Source organism: Ornithorhynchus anatinus, chromosome 3 (genome assembly GCF_004115215.2).
Source record: "Ornithorhynchus anatinus isolate Pmale09 chromosome 3, mOrnAna1.pri.v4, whole genome shotgun sequence".
Lineage (NCBI taxonomy): Eukaryota > Metazoa > Chordata > Mammalia > Monotremata > Ornithorhynchidae > Ornithorhynchus > Ornithorhynchus anatinus.
In genome coordinates, this window is record NC_041730.1 from 118,063,780 (window position 1) to 118,086,397 (window position 22,618).

At 44.8% G+C, this 22,618-nt stretch overlaps 1 protein-coding gene and 1 non-coding gene across 2 annotated transcripts in view; both read right to left on the bottom strand.

Moving 5' to 3' along the window:
- LRMDA (leucine rich melanocyte differentiation associated) overlaps positions 1 to 22,618 on the bottom strand; it is a 1,142,364-nt gene that overhangs the window by 401,165 nt on the left and 718,581 nt on the right. The window lies entirely within an intron of this gene.
- LOC114810566 lies at positions 21,084 to 21,221 on the bottom strand. Its single transcript, XR_003758261.1, has one exon. It is a non-coding gene; the product is annotated as a small nucleolar RNA SNORA7 (small nucleolar RNA).

Consider the following 22,618-nt stretch of genomic DNA (forward strand, 5'->3'; position numbering starts at 1 on the left):
ATCTCAATTTCTCCCTAGATCCTCATCAAATAAACCCCATCCAAGAATGAACCTCACCTCAACTCAGATCCCATCGTCCATTTACCCACCTACATCTATTTGAATGTGGTATGAAATTTGTGAATTGTATGTCAGTGTCTCTGTGTTGGTCTGTCTTCTGGGCACACTCTCCTAATCAGGGAAAAACACTTTGCCGTGAATTGAGCAACTCTGCTTGGGGGCAAGCCCTGTGCCGTTCACCTGGAGGACCCTCGCTAGGTCCGAGTTGGGGTTATTAGGGTCTAATCGATCAATCATATTTATTAAGCACTTAATGAGTGCAGAGAACCGTACTGAGCATTTGGGAGAGTACAATACAAGAGAGTCAGTAGACACGTTCCTCAATAATAATATAATGTTATCTGTGTCAGGCACCGTAATAAGCAGTGGGGTGGATACAAGCAAATCGGGTTGGACACAATTCCGGTCCCATGTGGAGCTCACGGTCTCCATCCCCATTTTACACAATGGACACATGGGACACCCAGCACTAGAGCTCACTATCTTCTGATGCTCAGGCCCATTCTCTATGCACCACACCATGCTGCTTCCCGCCCACAGTGAGCTTACAGTCTACGGGGGGGAGACAGAGACATTAATATAAATAAATGCTACAGATGCGCACATAAGCACTGTGGGGCTGAAGGAGGGGTGAATAAAGGAGGCAGATCCAAGAGCGAGGCCAATGCAGAAGGGAGTGGGAGAAGAGGAGATGAGGGCCAAGTAGTGTGGGCAGAGAAAGTCACTGTTCATTGTTGTATTGTACTTTCCCAAGCGCTTAGTACACTGCTCTGCACACAGTAAGTGCTCAATAAATACGGTTGAATGAATGAATGAATCGATGAATGGAAGGCCTCTCGGAGGAGGTGACCCTTCAATAACACTTTGAAGGTGAGGATAGTGGAATAATGAGATTTACAATCCACAGAAGGAGAGGACTTGGGAGGCATCTTAGAGAAGCAGCATGGAGCGATGGACCGACCAGGGGACTGGGAGTCAGGAGGTCATGGGTTCTAATCCCAGCCCCGCCACTTGTCTGCTTTGTGACCCTGGGCAAGTCACTTCACTTCTCCGTGCCCCAGTTCACTCACCTATAAAATGGGGATTGAGACTGTGAGCGCCACGTGGGATAGGAACTGTGTCCAACCCGATTTGCAGGTATCCACCCCAGCGCTTAGTAGAGCACCTGGCTCATAGTAAGTGCTTAACAAATACCACAACTATCATTATTATTATTATTTTCCTGAGCACTCCTGAACGAGCAGAAGGCATTTTGGTGTTGCTGTAAAGAACAGTTTCTCTCATCCTATCTCGAAGATGACACCAAGAAACATCCAGTTGCTGTGCAGTGCTCTGTGATATTGCAAAGAGGAGCCCATCGGCTCTCTTCAACTGGGCTCTGAACCTTTGACCTGAAAGGTGAAAAGGCCCTTCGGGAGGGAGATAAAATGCCCTGGCTGAGCCTCCCACACTTAATAAAAAGGCCTGAGGATTTTTATCAACTATTTTAACTCTCCACATTGTCTTGTTCTAAATAGAGCAGTATTGATGAGAACAAGATAGTTTATATATACCGGTCCTGGAAAGCACTACACTAAAACATCAAGTCTATCAGGCTTATCTCTTCTGAAAGGAGGAATCTTCCTCGGCTGCCATAAAACACAGTGTGGGGCACTTTATCTACGTGAACACACATACACAGACCAGATCTACAGTCTCTCCCGGCTATATCAGAAAGTGTAAACCGCCAGTGGGAACGCGATGCCCCGAGCCGTGCGTTTCACCCACCTAGACTGGCGATGCTATTAAGACTAGGGGAACTATGAAACATCTGCAGTTTTTGATACTTCCTATGTTCCAATCTCATGATGCTCCTCTCGGTGTCTGCTCAGAGTACAGAAAGGTCACCCGCTCCATCTGGAATGCCTGGCCCTCTATTCTTTCCTTCGCCTCCCACTCCCTCCCCTGCAAAAGGAGTTTCTGCCGATTTTGTCACTTCCACCTGTTCTGACAGGTTCCCCTCCTGACCTGAAGATAGCCCTTGGGGACATTAATCATATAACAGCCTGAGCTGTGAAAGAAACAAGGGCTTGGCTGGATACTGTTACCGTCTCTGTCACCTACTAATCATGTCCTGTGACACTGAGGGGCTTAATCAGATGGTCTGGCTTCTCATTAATCATCCTGGGCTCATTCTGAAACTTCACAGAGAGATTAAAGTTTAGCATTTTCTCCCCCGCAACTCGCCCATCTCGCCTTGCCACCCAACTTTCAGCACACCTTCAGAGGCAGAACGGGCGGCTCCCGTCACCGTTTGCCCACCCGACTGATGGTGTGAAGTGAGAAAATTCTGTGAACCTTTACAAAGAGAGTGACACTCTAATTTAAACATATAGGCACACAGATAAAAGTACACTTAATTGGATTTGGGTAATTGCAAAGCATTTTCCAGGTTACAGATCCAAATGAAGATTTATATCAATTTAGAGGCTCTACCAAAACATTAAGGTAGTAATAAAGGAGTATTTATCTGCTTAATCGATATCAAGTGAAATTAAAGGAAAGGAACTGTAAAAAAATCATTAAAATAGACATTTATTGCACAGGGTGGGGGGTGGAGGTACGCTGGGCGAGCTTGTGATAGAAATTCATGTTACATGTTCCTTGGGATTGTACCGAAACAGTAACTTGAACTAATGCAACATAACTCATGCCCCAAATCAGGTGTAACTGGATCAAGAAAATTATGTTAAAAGCATGCAGTACAGAAATATTTGAGATCAGCCAAGGAATCCATATCCTGTTCGTAATATGCTGAGCTTCCAAGGGGAGAGCAAGTCCCACCAAAGGCGGTAGGTAAACTGCTCTTCGAGAGTGTATTGGTTTTGCAATTGCTTATGATGGTGTTGACTTTTCTAACACTGTACAACGATGGGGAAACGAGGAAAATATTTGCCCTCTGAGCCAGGAGAGAACAAATATTTTATCAACATCTAAATCATCTCTCATCTCGTCAAGAAAAGTGTGTGCATGCGTACCAACACACACAAACACACACCCTCACAAGCACGCACACACCCAGAAAATGAAAAGGAACTTTTGTCAGAAGCCAAAGTGAATTCTCCACCTGCCTGAACTTGACCTATCAACAACTGGGCCAGAGTCAGCAAAACACCACTCAATCTGGGAGTTACTCGAGGGCTTGTACTTTGCCAGGTAACCCAATAATGCACCTTTTCTCAAAGCCTCCCTACAAGACTTACAAGACTGTCTGTCTTAACTTCACAATGTGGAGCTGAGGCCTGTTTTTTTTTTTTCCTTGTTGTTGTGTTTGTTTCTATTCACAGATCCTCCATTGCTAGCCCAGAAATGACAGTAGGTGGAAACGCTATCTTTCATTACACAAAGTATAAATAGTGTAATCTATCAGCGCTGTCAATCAAGATGATTGATTACAGGCTGTCATAGAGAAGAGTGACATATTAGAAAAGTTTTGTTAACAATGCCTATTGCTAGTCAGCCTGCCACAGAAGCTGGTGATTAATGTGTTGTCAGCCTGTAATCCCACACCCCTGGCTAATGAGGCAGGAATTTATCATCTTTACAGAGTGGCAGATGTCAGAAGGAAAGGAATCCAAGTGCTGGAAACAATATACTTTTTCTTACCACGCCTGACAAGTCTGACAGGCCAAAAAAACCACAAAGAAGCTTTGTGTAAGCACAAACTTAAAACGAGGAACTTTCATTTGGCATCTTTGCTTTAAATAGTGCTGCAAACCAGCCCCTATCCCCTCAAAAAAAAAAAAACACACACACACACAATAACTAGCTCTGTGAACTTTGAACCCAGCCCTTGACAATTAGAAAACCCCAGGAAAAGGTTGCCATGGCAAGCAGACAGCGTTCTTTGGAAGAGAAGCAGCAAGTAACTTTTAACTTTACCTGTGAACTTGTGAACTAAGAAAAGATAAAGCCACTCTGACAGGGATGGACAGACCGTGGCATCCTTCACATCATCCTAAAATGGCTACCAATATGAGCTCGGTTCCTTTGGGAACCTCGGCTGCTAGGGTTGTGAAAGGGGGCCGGTTGGGGCCGGGGCAGAACCTGGGAGGAGGAGGCATTCCTGCTAGAAACTTGTCCCAAGTTCCCTTCCGGCCATAGAGTAAAGTGGCAACAGCAACCGAGGAAAGTGGAAAGTCCTTTCTGAAATGTTTTGATACTTAGAGAGGACCTTTCCAAGTCTTTCCCTAGGCTCAGGTTCCCCATCTGGGATTTTGGCATTCTAGCGGGGTTTGTAAGGTGGAGCGAGTGTTCCCGAGAATTGCAGAGCGGATCCACGGGCTTTCTCCCAAATTCTACCCCCTGCTCTACGTTTCACCAGAGACCAGAAAATAGGTGAGACTGGAGGCGGGAGACTGGCTTATAGAGAGTTAACGGACTGTTACTGTTCTTATTCTATTTCAGGATGAGCACTGGGGTTTATCCTAATGCTCCACGCTATTCTGTGGAGAACCAAATTAATTACGTGTACTGTATATATGTGTATATATTGCCCCAAATACACACAGGCTTGCAAATGCTCACAATTGCAGCCTAAGAAAAACAGGGCAGAGTGGTTCTTTCAGTTCAAAAACTCATGTAAGCAACTCTACAATCCATCAGATCCAGCAGGGTGTTTAATCCTTTCCTGGCATATCAAAGACATTTCCAAACTAGGAGGTTTAACCTCTTCATTCACCATCTCCAGCAGTCTTCAACACTAGGAAGTGGGAGGAGAGTGGAAAGGCCTGAGTTAAAAGGGTAAAATCTTCAGGTTTGGAAGCCTCTCTGATTCGCTGCAAAAGATTAAACGTGTTGCTTATTCTCGTGTCAGTTTCTAAGGAAGGGGGCAAATCATATGTGGCAACGTTTTGACTAATGTAATCCTTTTTCAAACAGAGATACTGCTGCTAATGTAGACAAATGCAACGCGAAAAAATTAAGAGGAGAGACAGCAATGAGGGAAGAAAAACACTGCCTTCTGTCAACAGCACCCTGAGGCTAAAACACACAGCAAAGCATTAAGTAATTTAATCTCCAGAAGGCGGCATTCTGGCATGGAGACCGCACTAGGGTTTGTGAGAGATTGGGCCCTCCCACAGTATAGTCAGTGAAAGACGGGCTTTACCCGCCTGTAATCTGCACGCCCCAAACGAGACCGAATCACAACCCCGCCAGGCCGCCAACACGGCCTCTTTTCCTGCCAAACAATGAGATGTGATGATGACTTCTGACCCCTGTGACAGGGAGGGAGAGGCCGGGCGGGGGAACGGAGTGGGCAAATGTTCCTGAAAATTACCCCAAGGTCCATGGGAGAAAGCTAGCATGTCTCGGCCTTGAAACCCTGGGGTCTTGCTCCTGAGGATCAACACAATTGACCATTTGGAACGGCAATACAAATAAGGGCAACACGGCCAGAGCGACGAGTGACGGGGATGGCGCCAGGTCCACCCTGGGCTGGGCCAAGAGTCGCTGCTATGGATTTCATTTATCGATAAGCAGGGAGGTGGGAAGGTGGCTACTTCAGAGAAGCAGCATGGCATAGTGGGTAGAGCACAGGCCTGGGAGTCGGAAGGTCAGTTGTTCTAATTCCAGCTCTGTCACTTGTCTGCTGTGTGACCTTGGGCAAGTCACTTCACTCCTCTGTGCCTCAGTTCCCTCATCTGTAAAATGGGGCTTGAGATCGTGAGCCCCCATGTGGGAAAGGGACCGTGTCCAACCCGATTTGCTTGTGTCCACCCCAGCGCTTAGTACAGTGATTGACACATAGTAAGCGCTTAACAAACACCACAACCATTCTTATTACCCTCCCCACCCCTTAGCACTCGTGCATATATATACATATCTATTATTCTATTTATTTTATTAATGATGTGTATATATCTATAATTCTATTTATTTATACTGATGCTACTGATGCCTGTTAACTTGTTTTGATGTCTGTCTCCCCCACTTCTCAACTGTGAGCCTGTTGTCGGGTAGGGATTTTCTCTATTTGTTGCTGAATTGCACTTTCCGAGAGCTTGGTACAGTGCACTAAGTAAGTGCTCAATAAATACGACTGAATGAATGTATTATTAATTACCTCCTCCCTCTCTCGTCCTCCTTTCTTCTGGTCTCTTTTCTGTGCTGAGAGGAAGAGACCCATGGGCTTCAAACCACTCTGGTGCCCTGACTCCCAGCTGAGTCCACAGAAAAAGGTCCCCCTCTCCTCTATAACGGCATTTAAAACCTTCCACCAGGCTTTTTTGCTTCTCTTGGACTAGCTAAACCCTCGCTCCAAACTTCCCTGTATTTTGCCATGCAGATTTCATTAACTCTCTCAAACTGCAATTTCCATCCATTTGATGACAGATTCCAAGTGGATTCAAAAGTAAGTCACTTGACCTTCCATAATATGTTCCTCTTAATTACATTAAGTATTTTCAAAAGTCGCTCCACTGAGTTTGACAGGTTATGTTTTAATCAAGTTCAGGTGGCCACTATTAAGAGCTTTTCCATCCTTTGCACATTACTCTAGCATCACCTAGGCACCAAACATGGTTCTAATTTGAACGACTAATTTTGACATCAAGAAAAAATCAGCACACCAGCAAAACCCTCTCCAGATCCACGGTTTTGTCGGGTGATTGCTAGACTAAGATTAATGCAACCAGTAAAGCATGTTTGGAGGCTTATTTTATGGAGGTTGGATCGAGTAAATAACATTTATCCTTTGTATACTTCTGCATATAATTATAGTAAAGTTTTCTTGTGTGTTAAGTTATACAAACGCTTCAAAAGTGGGCACTTAATGTCTTTTTCTAAAGCTGTGTTATTATTTTGGTCAAAAGTTGTTTACATTAAACAAATCCAATTTACCAAACTCTGACATGTTTGCACAACTGCATATAATTTATACTGGAAGCCTCAAAACATGACTTTCAAATGAACTTTCTCCGCTTAACTCTGTGGCCCGTACCCCGCCGTTCTAGACTCTGACTGCTTGCTGCATCAGAAACCATGAACCGGTTGAAATCATTTCACTTTAAATAAAGGCTCTGAGCAAATATTGACTCTAATTGTGATCCTTTTGTCCCTGTCTTGAACAGGCTATCGCTATCCAACATTGATTCTACCTCCAGGCCAGGCATAGCACTGGCAGGGAAATAGCAGTCCTTATGTTAAGCAGGAGGCAAGCAGTTCCTTAATGCCTTTGTTCCTCTATTTAGTTTATTTTCTCTGGTTTGATGAATGGAATGTACCAGCAAGGTCTGCTCATTCTGAAGCAGCAGAGACTAATTGTAAAACAAGCCTGGGACGCATTCAAACTCCCGCTTGTCAGCCTGGGCAATTAAAACATATTCGCGTCAGATACTCTGACACTGCCGCCTTAAATGAACTGACAGAACCAAATGATCCAAGAGGGAGAGATACCATATAGACAAGTCCTATGGTTTAACTTCCTTTCTTTGATGATGCCACAAAGACAGGACTGCAAGGAACCACAAAGGGCCGGGAAAGAAGATGCTTATTTCTTGATTGACATTCATCTTCAGCCTGAACCCCACGCCAAATATTGAGAAGGCGTAAACTTTTTGCTGTGGTGGAGAGAAGGAGTTGTCAGAGAGGAAAATGAAGTTGGTGTTTGGGGTTGTTCAGTGTGGTTAAGAATGCTGCTGACTAGGTGTTAACTTGAGGATTCTCTCTTGGGGAATTTAGTCAGGTAGTAAGTCAGTCAATCGTATCTATTCATTCATTCATTCAATAGTATTTATTGAGCGCTTACTATGTGCAGAGCACTGTACTAAGTGCTTGAATGTACAATTCGGCAGCAGATAGAGACAATCCCTTCCCAATGACAGGCTTACAGTCTAATCGGGGGAGACGGACAGACAAAAACAAGACCACAATCACGATAAATAGAATCAAGGGGATGGACACCTCATTAACAAAATAGAGTAATAAAAATATATCCAAATGAGCCCAGTGCTGAGGGGAGGGGAAGGGAGAGGGGGAGGAGCAGAGGGAAAGGGGGCTTAGCTGAGGGGAGGTGAAGGGGGGAAGGGGGAGCAGAGGGTAGAGGGGGAGCAGAGGGTGGAAGGGGAGCAGAGAGGGAGCAGAGGGAGCAGAGGGAAAGGAGAAGCTCAGTCTGGGAATGGACTGTGTGCAGAAGACTGTACTGAGGGCTTGGGAGTGCACAACATAACAATAAAACAGACACATCCCCCACGTACAATGAGCTTACAGTCAGATTTCACTTCCCGACCACAGATGCCTGTGAAGTCTCTGAAATATTTCTTCACCCATTTTTACAAGGGCACTCTTCTACCAGGAGGAGATTGCCTAAGAGGTTTCATCATCCTGGAAAAAGATCCCCCAATTCAATCCAGTTTCAGAACAATGATGCCTTCAGTGACAATGAATAGCCAGGTCCCGAAGGCCAAGATATGGGACACAGAGGAGGTGGGCTCAGAAGTCTTATTCATTTATTCATTCATGCATTCAATCGTACATATTGAGCACTTACTGTGTGCAGAGCACTGTACTAAGTGCTTGGAAAGTACGATTCGGCAACAAATAGGGACAATCCCTACCCAGCAACGGGGCTCACAGTCTGGAAGGGGGGAGATAGACAACAAAACAAAACAAGAAGACAGGCATCAATAGCATCAATATAAATAAATAGAATTATGGATATTTATGCATCATTAATAAAATAAATAGAATAATAAATATGTACATATAAACACAAGTGCTGTGGGGTGAGGAGGTGGGTAGAGAAGAGGGAGGAAATAGGGGTGTTGGGGAGGGGAAGAGGAGCAGAGGAAAAGGGGGGCTCAATCTGGGAAGGCCTCTTGGAGGAGGTGAGCTTTCCTTAGGGCTCTGAAGAGGGGAAGTATGCTAGTTTGGTGGATGTGAGGAGGGAGGGCCAGAAGTAGGATGTGGGGCAGGGGTCAACAGCGAGACAGCCAAGAACGAGGCACAGGTAGGAGATTAGCACCAGAAGAGCTACCCAGAGCATAATAATAAAAGTAACAATAGTATTTGTTAAACATGGTGCAGATACAAGTTAATCACGTTGGGTCCAGGCTCTGTCCCACATGAGGTTCACAAATCCCATGAGGAATTTAAATCCCATTTTACAGAAGAGAAAACACAAGCACAGAGAAAGTAAATGATTTGCCCAGGGCTACACAGCAGACAATTGGTAGACCAGGATTAGAAGCCAGGTCGTCTACCTTCCAGGACTGTGCTATTTCCACTAGGTCAGGCTGCTTTCTTTCAGACTCTGGACCTGGGTTAACTGTCGTGGTTATTGTAATCAACAATTCAGGGTGGCCTTAAAGCATTCACTCATTCATTCATTCATTCACTAGAATGTATTAAATGCTCACCATATGCAAAGCACTAAGCATCTTATTCTTCAGGGAAGGGGGGACCAATGACTGCAATAAGGCAGAGCATAAGGTTTAGCAGAGACACTCTACTGAAAAGACAAACTTTCTTAATGGCCAATTTGATATTGAATGCTGGTAACCACCAGCTTGGAAGAGTAGGTCAGTTAGACTTGGGAGTCAACTCTGTAAGATTCACAAATGAGTGTGACTGAGAGAAAAGGAGTCTAGTGGCCTTGAGTAGTGCAGAATGATCCTCTTCGCTTTGCTCACTGCATTCCGGACAACTGTTTGGGAGAGAAAATCCTTTCATTCATTCATTCATTCAATAGTATTTATTGAGCGCTTACTATGTGCAGAGCACTGTACTAAGTGCTTGGAATGAACAAGTCGGCAACAGATAGAGACAGTCCCTGCCTCTATTAATAAAATAAATAGAATAATAAATATGTACATATAAACACAAGTGCTGTGGGGTGAGGAGGTGGGTAGAGAAGAGGGAGGGAATAGGGGCGTTGGGGAGGGGAAGAGGAGCAGAGGAAAAGGGGGGCTCAATCTGGGAAGGCCTCTTGGAGGAGGTGAGCTTACAGTCTAATCGGGGGAGACAGACAGACGAGAACAATGGCAATAAATAGAGTCAAGGGGAAGAACATCTCGTAAAAACAATGGCAACTAAATAGAATCAAGGCGATGTACATTTCATTAACAAAATAAATAGGGTAATGAAAATATATATTCATTCAATAGTATTTATTGAGCGCTTACTATGTGCAGAGCACTGTACTAAGTGCTTGGGATGAACAAGTCGGCAACAGATAGAGACAGTCCCTGCCGTTTGACGGGCTTACAGTCTAATCGGGGGAGACGGACAGACAAGAACATATATATACAGTTGAGCAGACGAGTACAGTGCTGAGGGGATGGGAAGGGAGAGGGGGAGGAGCAGAGGGAAATGGGGGGAAAAGAGGGTTAAGCTGCGGAGAGGTGAAGGGGGGGTGGTAGAGGGAGTAGAGGGAGAAGGGGAGCTCAGTCTGGGAAGGCCTCTTGGAGGAGGTGAGTTTTAAGTAGGGTTTTGAAGAGGGGAAGAGAATCAGTTTGGCGGAGGTGAGGAGGGAGGGCGTTCCAGGACCGCGGGAGGACGTGGCCCAGGGGTCGACGGCGGGATAAGAGAGACCGAGGGACGGTGAGGAGGTGGGCGGCGGAGGAGCGGAGTGTGCGGGGTGGGCGGTAGAAAGAGAGAAGGGAGGAGAGGTAGGAAGGGGCAAGGTGATGGAAAGCCTCGAAGCCTAGAGTGAGGAGTTTTTGTTTGGAGCGGAGGTCGATAGGCAACGACTGGAGGTGTTTAAGAAGGGGAGTGACATGCCCAGATCGTTTCTGCAGGAAGATGAGCCGGGCAGCGGAGTGAAGGATAGACCGGAGCGGGGCGAGAGAGGAGGAAGGGAGATCAGAGAGAAGGCTGACATAGTAGTCTAGCCGGGATATAACGAGAGCCCGTAGCAGTAAGGTAGCCGTTTGGGTGGAGAGGAAAGGGCGGATCTTGGCGATACTGTAAAGGTGAAACCGGCAGGTCTTGGTAACAGATAGGATGTGTGGGGTGAACGAGAGAGACGAGTCAAGATGACACCGAGATTGCGGGCCCGAGAGACGGAAAGGATGGTCGTGCCATCCACGGTGATAGGGAAGTCTGGGAGAGGACCGGGTTTGGGAGGGAAGATGAGGAGTTCAGTCTTGCTCATGTTGAGTTTTAGGTAGCGGGCTGACATCCAGGTGGAGACGTCCCGGAGGCAGGAGGAGATGCGAGCCCGAAGGGAGGGGGAGAGGACAGGGGCGGAGATGTAGATCTGCGTGTCATCTGCGTAGAGATGGTAGTCAAAGCCGTGAGAGTGAATGAGTTTACCGAGGGAGTGAGTGTAAATGGAGAACAGAAGAGGGCCAGGAACTGACCAGTGAAACATCCTCCCTCCCCTTACATAGGTTAACAGGCTGCCTTTGAGAACTCAGCTAATTGGAAACACCTACAATTCAGGAAAAGCCAAGCTCATCACTGAGCATCTCCCTGATCACCGTCTTCTCTTCCTGCTCCTGACAAGCACACAAAACCTAGATTCTAGAATGAGTGAGGCTCTCACAAAAGATCACTGCCTGAAATAACTGCTCTAAAGTACTCCAGGTAGCCAGGTCGAAACAGCTACTCTGGAACGTAGGAGAATATTTTCTACTGATATACATTCCGCGCCACCAGATTTTCTCTCCGAGGACTCACTCTCTGCTTTGGCTAAAGGACGGATACCATCAGGACTTTCCTAGATCAAATTTCTGCAGACTATGATCAATCACTTCTAATGACACCTCTGGTCACTCTCTATGGAGTGTGCTATGTAGACAACACCTCTGCTTCCTCAGTGAACAAAACTGGCCTCCAGAAGATGCTGCATTCACACCTGAGGACATCTGTTGGCTACAATAATCAATCAATAGTATTTATTGATTGCTGACTGCCTACAGACCACTGCATGAGATGCTTGGGAGAGTACGCTACATGATTCTTGCCCTCAAGGAGTTTACCATCTACAGGGGGGAAGAAAGGAACTAATGAATACAAAAAAGAAGAGGTGATAGAATTTAATATATATTACACACGTGCTAAAGAAATTGTGAGTACTTAAAAATTTAGGTAATAGTAATGATTATGGGGTTTGTTAAGCGTTTACTTTATGCCCATCAGTGCAACGTGGCTCAGTGGAAAGAGTCCGGGCTTGGGAGTCAGAGGTCATGGGTTCTAATCCCGGCTCTGCCGCTTGTCAGCTGTGTGACTTTGAGAAGTCACTTAATTTCTCTGTGCCTCAGTTACCTCATCTGTTAAATGGGGATTAAGACTGTGAGCCCCACGTGGGACAACCTGATCACCTTGTATTCCCTCCCCAGCGTTTAGAACAGTGCTTTGCACATAGCAAGCACTTAATAAACGCCATCATCATTATTATTATCATTATTCTAAGCATTGGGGTAGATACAAGAGTTCCTGTCCCCGCATGGAGCTCACACTCTAAGTAGGTGGTAAGAAGATACTGATGTATGAGTTTTGGGATATGAGAGGGTGATTAGAAATTCCCCTCTCAGGGTCACACCTGGAGAGTTCCCAGAACTCTTCTAGTCTCGACTACAGGAGGGAGAGTCAGGAGGAGGCATATCCATTCCACTCCTAACTTGGGCAGTGGCTAGCGAGTGGCAGGCAATCTACTACAAGTCAAAACTCACCTGTGCAGGGCAGCAGCAGCACGGGAGAAAGTCGAGGGTGGAGACTCAACTCTGCTGTGGGGAAGGACGCAATGATAAACCAGTTCCATATTTTTTCCAAGAAAATTCTATGGCTATACTATCAGAAAGATTGCAGATGGAGATAGGGTATTCTGAGAGAAATGTGTCCATGGCGTCGCTATGGGTCGAAGATGACTCGACAGCATAAGACAAGATTAGGAATTAATCAGGGAAGGCCTCCTAGGAGATGTGACTCTAGAAGGGCTTTGAAGATGGGAGAGTTATGGTCCGTTGGCTATGAAATGGGAGGGAATCCCATGCAAGGGGAAAGGGAAAGGGGCAAGAGGTTGGTGGTGGGAGAAGAAAATGAGGCACAAGGCAGAGGTTAGCTTGAGAGGAATGATAAGAGTGGATTGGGGGATCGTGCTCTAATGTGTGAGAAGACTGTAAATGAGAAGGAGAGAAAGACTGACTGAATGCTTGGAGTGAAGTTTCTACTTGGAGAACGAGGAGAGGACTGTGTCCAAAAAAAGTAGGGTTAGACTGTTTTTCAGAGAAAGGGGTGGTCTATCAGGTTAGTCTAGATGTCATGAAGGATTAAGACAGAGTCTGACGGATATGATGAGGAGGTCAACATTGGTAACCTCAGAGAGTGTGGTCTCAGTGAAGCGAAGGAGGAAGAAATGGGATTGTAGAGTGTAGAAGGGGAGTTGGAGGAAAGGAAACGGAGGCAGTAGGAGTACATGACTCGTTTGAGGATTTTGGACTGGAATGGGAGGAGAGAGATGAGGCAACTGCTGGATACTGCAGTGGGACCTGGAGAAGACTGCTTTAAGAGCTGGTATGTGCTCTACCCTCAGCCCCACATCACTTATGTACATATCCAAAAATTATGTATTATAAATATTCTATTTATATTAATGTCTGTCTCTCTCTCTGATCTGTAAGCTCACTGTGGGCAAAGAATGGGTCACCCAACTGCTTCGTTGTACTCTCCCAAGAGCTTAGTACAGTGCTCTGCAGACAGTAAAATGTTCAATAAATACCACTGATTACCTGATTGACAGATTTTGATAGTGGATAAAGGGACATGTTTGAAGGCATGCGTGGTGGGGGGGGGGGGGAGTGTAGGCACAAGTGTTTTCAGAAGGTGAGAAGGGAAAGGGTCAGAAGTGCAGTAGGAGAGAGTGATCTCTTGAGAGATCATAGAGAAGGAAGAGAGAGAGGATTTGCGGGGCACATTTTCCACTGCTTGTTGGATATTTTAAACACTTTTCCACAGGATCATGGCCCCTGGAATCCACTTTAGGGAAAAGGTGTGAAAGGCCATAATAATAATAATAATGATAATAATGATGGTATTAGTTAAGCACTTACTATATACATAGATACAAGGGTATCTACATAGGGTAGATACAAGGTAATCAGGTTGCCCCACGTGGGTAATCCCCATTTTACAGATGAGATAACTGAGGCACAGAGAAATTAAGTGACTTGCCCAAAGTCACATAGCTGACAAGTGGAAGACCCAGGATTAGAATCCACAACCTCTGACTCCCAAACCCAGGCTCTTTCCATTAAGCCATGCTGCTTTTCTATGTTAGAGCAGAGCTATGCCGACCCTTTGTTTATTCACTAGCTCAGGAAACCCTCCCCTATGATCCGTGTGGCATCCATCCTACTATTCATTAATATTGGAGCAGGTGAAAAGTTTAGCAATAATCTTCAACAAGATTTGTCAACAAGTGTTTGGGTTATTTTAGTGAACACAAGGTAAGCTTTGTTAACAGCGAGTAACACAATCTTCAAGGAAAGGCAGGTCAACATATCTTTCTGGCAACTTCTGATTGTCTCCGCTTCAGATTAGGTTGTTACCTTTGTCGGGCAACCCAGGGACCAAGTAGTCAGGATTAATTCATTTGTTGACTAATAACTAATATAGTTATATATTATGTAGTTATATATTATATTAAATACTAATATAATATGGGGCTAAGTACACCGTGCCCATCCAAATTTTAAAAAGTCAATTAACTGCATCCGTAATCTAAATAAACTCAGTGGTCAACAGAGGTACTGGACATGGGGTAATCTTCTTGAAGGCGAGGATCAGCTCTACTCACTCGACGGTACCCTCCCAAAACCTTAGTATGGTGTTCTGAACAGAGTAAGCAGTATGGCCTAGTGGAAAGAGCAAGGGCTTAAGAGTCAGGAGACCTGGGTCTGCCATTTGCTTGTGTCACTTAAATCACTTAACTTCTCCGTGGTTCAGTATTCTCATCTGTAAAATGGGGATTCAATACCTTTTCTCCCTCCTTCTTAGTCTGTGAACCCTATGCGGGACAGCGACTGTGTCTGGTCTGTTAACATTGTATCTACCCCCAGCACTTAGTACAGTGCTTGGATCAGAATAAGTACTTGACAGATATGCTGTTATTTCATTGAGACTACCGATTGGCTGATTGATTGTAAAGTAACCCAATCCCGGGATTCAGCATCATCTTAAACATCACTAATTGAGTGGCTACCATGGCCCTAGCAGGAACGAAGATGCCTGGGGACATATAGGAGAGGTAAAAGATGTGATACCATGACCTCAGGGACAAGTGAAATGAAGAACCAATAACCGGTTTCTAGGTGTGGGACATCATGCTTGAAATCACTGCGCTCCAGGCAGGATTCTATTGCCTGGCTGAAGAGAACGTACTAGAAACCCAAGCCAAATAGCTTCCATTTGCCACCTATCTTTAGTGACCTCAATTTCAATATCGATGTTCAGCCTATTTTTGCATCATTATGCTTTCATTGACAATATTTAAGAACGGTGTCAATCCCCGCTTTGTCTGACAAGGGGACGTTTGTCTAGTGCCGTTCTAAATCTGAAAACATCCTAGCCATTCTGTGGGAGTTGCCTCACATTCCACTCTGTAATTTCAGTTAGAGAGTTAATGGGAAAGATGCATTAACATTCTGTTTGCGGTTTAAAATACATATTTACACAGTTTGACTTTTCATATCCCCAAACTTATAATTTATCCATCATTATGTTCCCTATTCTCTACACTTAAACATTAACTGCCCTCATTTGGGTGATGAAAGACTGGGAGGCATGTTGTGGTTATTTCATACGTATGGAAAGATGATTGTCTCTGTCATGAAGCTGGAGCTTACAAAAAGCTGTTGGGAAAATAAGCATCAGTCAATCAAATTTTGGAGTTTCTTTGTTTGAAAGGAAATGCGTGAGGCACTTCATTTTGGACTATCAACTCTAAACATGCTGGACAAGAAAAATGGACTTCTAGCTTGCAGCCAGTTCTGCTTTTTGGCCCAGTCTGGTGGTGCAGCTTTACAAAAATCTTACCCTTCATCTTAAATAGGTGAGTATTGTTCAATATATTTTAGTTCCTCACAACATCACAATATGTGTATCTGTTAGTACTCAAAACTCTTCCATTTCACAGCTTTATTTGGGGAAATTTTGAGTTGCCTTGTAACCCCTGACATTACACTTAAGAAGTGGAGAAATCTGCTTGATTTTTTCGGCCAATTCCTTTGTTACTGTGACCCACTAATGGAGAAGAAGTCTGGAAGAAGATCTCAGTGCAGAGCCAATTTTTGAAGTCATAGTGGACATCCGAATGAAAATCCTGAAGAACGTGAACCTCCACCCTTGCTAAATTGGAATAAAAGCAACTTCCTCAGTTTGCAGGATCTGAATGTCACTTCCATCTACCAGATCAAAATGGTGCCCTACAACCTGTAAAGCCAATCAATCAATGATGTCTATTTATTTATTTTTTATGGTATTTGTTAAGCACTTACTAAGCATCAAGCACTGATCTACACCCTGGAGAAGATAATAATAATAATCACAGTGATATCTGTTAAGTGCTTACAATGTGCCAGGCATTGTACTAGGCGTTGGAGTGGATACAAGTAAATGGGGTTGGACCCAATCCCTAACCCACGTGGGGCTCACTGTCTCATTCCCCATTTTACAGATGAGGGAACTGAGCTCCAGAGAATGAAGTGACTTGCCCAAGGTCACGCAGCAGACAAGTGGCAGAGCAGGGATTAGAAGCCACAACCTTCTGAATCCCAGGTCCATGCTCCACCCACTAGACCAGAGCACTATATGAAAAACTTGAGAGAGTACAATAGAGTGAAAAGACATGATCCCTGTACTCAAGGTGCTTACAGCCTTGCAGGGGAGATGAACGTAAAAATAAATGGCAGATAGGGGAAACAACTGAGTGTACGGATATGTACATAGGTACATTGGATTGGGGATAGGGGGCATACCTAAGTGCTAAGGGGGTAAGGACTACAGTGGGTCGGTGCAGTAGGGAGAGAAAATTGGGGGGAGAGAGGGGGGATTAGTCAGGGAAAGATTCCTGGACACATGTGATTTTAGTAGGGCTTTGCCAAGACCCTGGAGGGTCCTCCTGCTGATTGGACAATATGGGGCCTAACCCAAGCTAACGTGCACCCTCCCCTTCCTTTCAAGGTGGGAGGCCAACCACGTGCTTACCGGAAGAACCAAATGCAGGTTCCTTCATCAGTCAGCATTCCCCAGGCAGTTTCCCAAAATGCTACCAAGGCTCTAGATCTATTTCCCAAGTCTGGCTCCCCTCCCTCACACCCTCTGTACACATCCGAAGCTGGGGATGAATTCGGTGCTGCTAATTTATGGGATGTAAGAGATGATTTTTCCAAGAAAATACTCAGTCTAATTGGTCTTTCATTTGACTCCTCTGTAGTGATTTATTTGTCCAGGCAAAAGCAGACCATTTTTTCCCTCTACTTCTGGAAACACTCTTTTCTCTGGCCTTGCTCAATTCTTAGTAAGTTTCCAGCCAGGGAATGTTCTTCCCTCCACCCACTCTGTCTTTTCCCTGTGGTTTGCATGATCATTTACTAAAGTTACTAAGACACCCTGTAAGCATCAATCAGCAACTCAGATTTTTGCCTGGCTTCCCCTCACTTGGAATATCACTCACAAATCACTACTCTTGCATCTGCCATCCATTTAGATCTAAGATCAGATAATATTTTGCTTATGTTCTCGGTCCTGCTGTGTAGACATACTATCCATGTAGTAGACTTCTTGTGCTATTGGTTGCCCAGCAAAATTTAACCCCTCCTAGTTCTTGGTTCTTGGGATCTAGGAGTCTCATTACATTCTGTTGCTTAGTCAACACCCAATATTTTGGTGGCTTACTCAGAAACAAGGACAAGGCTACCACATGTTAAGAACTCAATCAGTGGTTTTCCAATATATTCACCCAAGACGCTTTTCCCAGTCTACATACCCAAACCATTCTTCCATCAAAATAAAAGATCTTGTGTGATGGTCCATCTTTAAAGGAGCAAAGAAAGTAAGGACGAAGGAGGAGATAGAGGGAGAGAGAGGAACGGTCAGAGAGGGAGAGGAAAGTAAGTAAGGAGTTTCCAGGAAGTGGAAGACATCTGTCCCATTCATATATCTAGTACTTTTTGCAGCCATTCCAAATCAGATCTTCAGAGAACACTGTTCAGAGAACCCACTCTTTAATAGCCTAGGGAAGGAGATGCAGTGAAAGACAATTCAGCATGTTGAATAACACAGGGAATGGGGGATGGACACTCTTACCATAGACTCACTTGGCATCTCACCACCCATCTCTCGCCCATGTCCTGCCCCTGGCCTGGGATGCCCTCTCTCTTCACATCTGACAATTACTTTCCCCCACTTTGAAGCTTTATTGACAGCACATCTCCTCCAAGAGGCCTTCCATACCTAAGCCCTCTTTTCCTTTTCTTCCATTCCCTTCCGTATCGCTCTGACTTGCTCCTTATGGTCATCCCCTCTCCCAGCCCCATAGCATTTACCTAAATATCCATAATATATTTATTTACATTAATGTCTGTCTCCCCCTCTAGACTGTAAGCTCACTGTGAGCAGGGAATGTGTCTGTTATATTGCTACATTATATTCTCCCAAGCACTTAATACAGTGCTTTGCACACAGCAAATGCTCAATAAATATGATCGATTGATCGGCTGATTGATCAAATAACCCCCTGAATTGCTTTCTTGCTGCATTTGCAAGCATCATAAGAAATATATTAATGTCTTATGTGGATAGTGGACCTTTTATCATGGCTTCACCAACAGTTCAGAAAAAATTCCCAGCCCACAAACAATTTCACCACCCACCCCTCTTACAGTATTAATTTTAGCATTGGGAGACACAAGCTACTTCACAATGCATACAAACACTACAGTGTGGGTGAACATATTACAGTAATACTTCTTTTGTAGTAAATATCAACAAGTAGTTCTGTGGGACAATATCAACTCCCACAGACTCATTTAAAGGTAAATAAAATCTGAAGACTTTCCAACCTGCACCTGAAATTTTTACTAGATGTGTTAAGGCAGGTGGGTTTCTGCTTTCTGCAAGGTTGTTTGTCTCAGGAAGCCTCCAAAGGCATTTTGGGATTTCTGGTCATTAGTCCTCGGGTTAAAGCCACCTGTTCTCTGTTGGTAATAATAATGACAATGTTGGTATTTGTTAAGCGCTTACAATGTGCATAGCAATGTTCTAAGAGCTGGGGTAGATAAAGGGTAATCAGGCTAACCCACGTGACGCTCACAGTCTTCATCCCCATTTTGCAGATGAGGGAACTGAGGCGCACAGAGAAGTTAAGTGACTTGCCCACAGTCACACAGCTGACAAGTGGCAGAACTGGGATTCGAACCCATGACCTCTGACTCCCAAGCCCGGGCTCTTTCCGCTGAGCCACGCTCTGCATACAGTAAGCACTCAACAAATACCAGGGATTGGCTGTTTTCTTTGGAGAGTGAGCTCAATGTAGGAGCAGCAGCTGCAGATTTTCTACCTTTACAAAAAATAAAATAAAAGTGAAAACTTCTTCTCAGGAATTTGTTCTATGGAACTACTAGTTGCGGGGAAAACACGGAGAAAGGGTTTACACTTTCCAGAGCTCCAGCTCACCACCAACCAGGGATGACTGTGTACACAGCCCCCCTCTAGACTATAAGTTCATTGTCGGTAGGGAATGCATCTGTTATATTGTTATAGTTTACACTCCCAAGGGTTTAGTACAGTGCCCTGAACACTATAAGTACTCAATAAATATGAATGATTTACTTCCACCCAGTGACATGGATCTGTGGCCCAGCATTCTCCAACTCCATGTAGCCAAGCAAGCAGCGGACTTCACTCCTGAGATCAGACACCAACTTCCTCATTAGAATTGACTTAATAAGTCATCTAAACTCTCCTTCTCAATTTCCCACTCTCTGTTGGGGCTAAACACTAATGGGATTTAGAAATCGAAGCTCTGTGGATCTAAAGAACTGCAGAAGGGCTGATGCTTATGTTTTCCTAAATTGATCGTGGACTTTCAGGGTTCCTTCTGTTTCGCTATCAAAAATTCTGATTGAACCACTGGTATGTATAGAGCTCAAGTACTAGGCACCTGGGAAAAATGCAAGAGAAGTAAAAGACAAGGCCTTTGCATTTTTCCCAGGTGCCTAGTAGTGAGCTCTATACATACCAGTTGTTCAATTAGAATTTTTGATAACAAAAGAGAAGGAACATGTCTCCCCACCCTTCAAAATCTTACAGTGATTATTCCTCTCTGAACCTGTGAGGCCTAGACAAGCAGCACAGCCTAGTGGGAAGAGCATAAGCTTGGGAATCAAAGGATCTGGGTTCTCAGCCTGGCTCTGCCAATTTTCTGCTGGGTGACCCTTGGCAAACATAACTTCTCTATGCCTCGGTCCCTTCATCTGCAAAACGGGGATTCAGTACCTCTTCTATTTCCTACTTGGACTGTGAGCCCCATGCGGGACATGATTATCTTGTATCTACCCAAGTGCCCAGTACATTGCTTGGCACATGGTAAGTGGTTAAAAAAACCCAACACAACAACAATTTAAAAAAATTGTCTCCTAACAACTGACTCAATCAGCAATCACTCACTTCTCTTAGAATACTCAGTTTGCACTCTGCTGTTCTCAATGTAACCTACGCCCCAGGCCTTGTTCTCATCTCTCCTGCTGCTGACCTCTTGCTTAAGCCTTCCTCCTTCCCAGAAATCCCTCCCTTTCACGTCCAAGAGAACGTCTTGTCTTGTCTTATGTCGTCGAGTCGTTTCCAACCCACAGCCACACCATGAACACATCTCTTCCAGACTGCCCTGCTCTCCATCTGCAAACGTTCTGGTAGTGGATCCGTAGAGTTTTCTTGGTAAAAATACAGAAGTGGTTTACCACTGCCGCTTTCCGTGCAGGAAGCTTGAGTCTCTGACCTCCACTCTCTCCCAGGCCGCTGCTGCCCAGCACGGGTGAGTTTTGATTTGTAGCAGATTTCCTTCCACTCACTAGCCACTGGCCAAGCTAGGAATGGAATGGGTAGGCCTCTGCTTGACTCTCCCTCCTGTAGCCGAGATTGGTAGAGTACTGGAAACTCTCCAGGTGCGACCGTGAGAGGGGGCTATGTATCTTCCCCATTTTATAGTGCTTGGCACATAGGAAGTGCTTAACAAAGCCCATTATTGTTATAATGGTCATCATTATCATTATTATCATTACTGTGCCTACAATAATAAACTGATGAATGTGCTAAACATAAGAATGAGAGAATAGATAAGCACAATAGACACAAATGAATACTAAACTGATAAATGCACTGGTGTTTTATCAGGTGAGGCCCAACTCAGAGCAGGATGGCCTAGAGGGTAGAGCATGGGCCTGGGAGTAAGAAGGGCCTGAGTTCTAATCCCAGCTCTGCCACACGTCTGCAGTGTGACTCTGGGCAAGGCACTTTTCTTCTCTGTGCCTCAGTTACCTCATTTGTAAAATAGGAATTAAGACTGTGAGCCCCATGAGGGACAGGGACTATGTCTGACCTGACTACCCTGTTTCCACCCTAGAGCTCAGAACACAGTGCTTAACACATAGTCAACACTGAACAAATACCACACATTATTATTTCCATGGATCCAAACACCCACCTGTGGGCACAAAGCCTTCTTCGAGGTGGGACGGTAGCAGTCCCTAGCTCAGAGCAGTTTATCTGGGGGAGATTTCCAAAATGCTCTTTGGCAAACCTGAAGCCACACTTTTCTAGTCAGTGGCAAGTTTTTTCATCAGAGCCAGAGACATTTTGAGGAGACGGTCTGCTTCACAACCCATAGGATACTCACTCAAGGCTAACCTCCCTGCCCCGAAACAGTTCCTTTAGCATTCTCTGTTGATCCTTCTCTCCCTGGAATGGTGCTGTGAAGTGAACGCAGCAACCTGCTTCAGACTCAATTTAGAGAGAAGCTACAACCTCCAGGCTCCTGAAGATGAAATTCAGAGAATCCAGTTCAGGATTGCATTAGCTCTTTCTATTGGAGTAACACAATGAAAATCCCAATCTAATTTGTTGTCCACTATCCCCCTAGGTCTCTTTCAGCCTTTACTGCTTTCCAAATATCCTCCTCCCATCGAATATCTGTGTTTCAGATTATTTGTCCCCAGATGCATTAGCATGCCCTTATTGCGGCTGAATCTCATCTAGTGATTTCCTGTCCATATGCCTGACTGCTCCGAGTCTCTTTATGTCATTTCTCTGTCACCGGTGGTGTTTGCGATATCTCTCCATTTAGGGTAATAGAGAGATTTAATTGGCCCTTCTTTTCCGTATTATTAACGAGGATGCAGAACGTGATTGGTCCCGGCACCGGTCCTCGTGGTACCCTGTAGGACGTAAGCCATGTGTTCAATGTTTCTGTCTCAAAATCTGCTACCAAATATTACGTTAAGTACATTTAGGGAACCTAACTGTTCTCTTTACTCCACCAATGAATTACAGCTATTCCATCATGCTGAGAAGAGAAATCAAC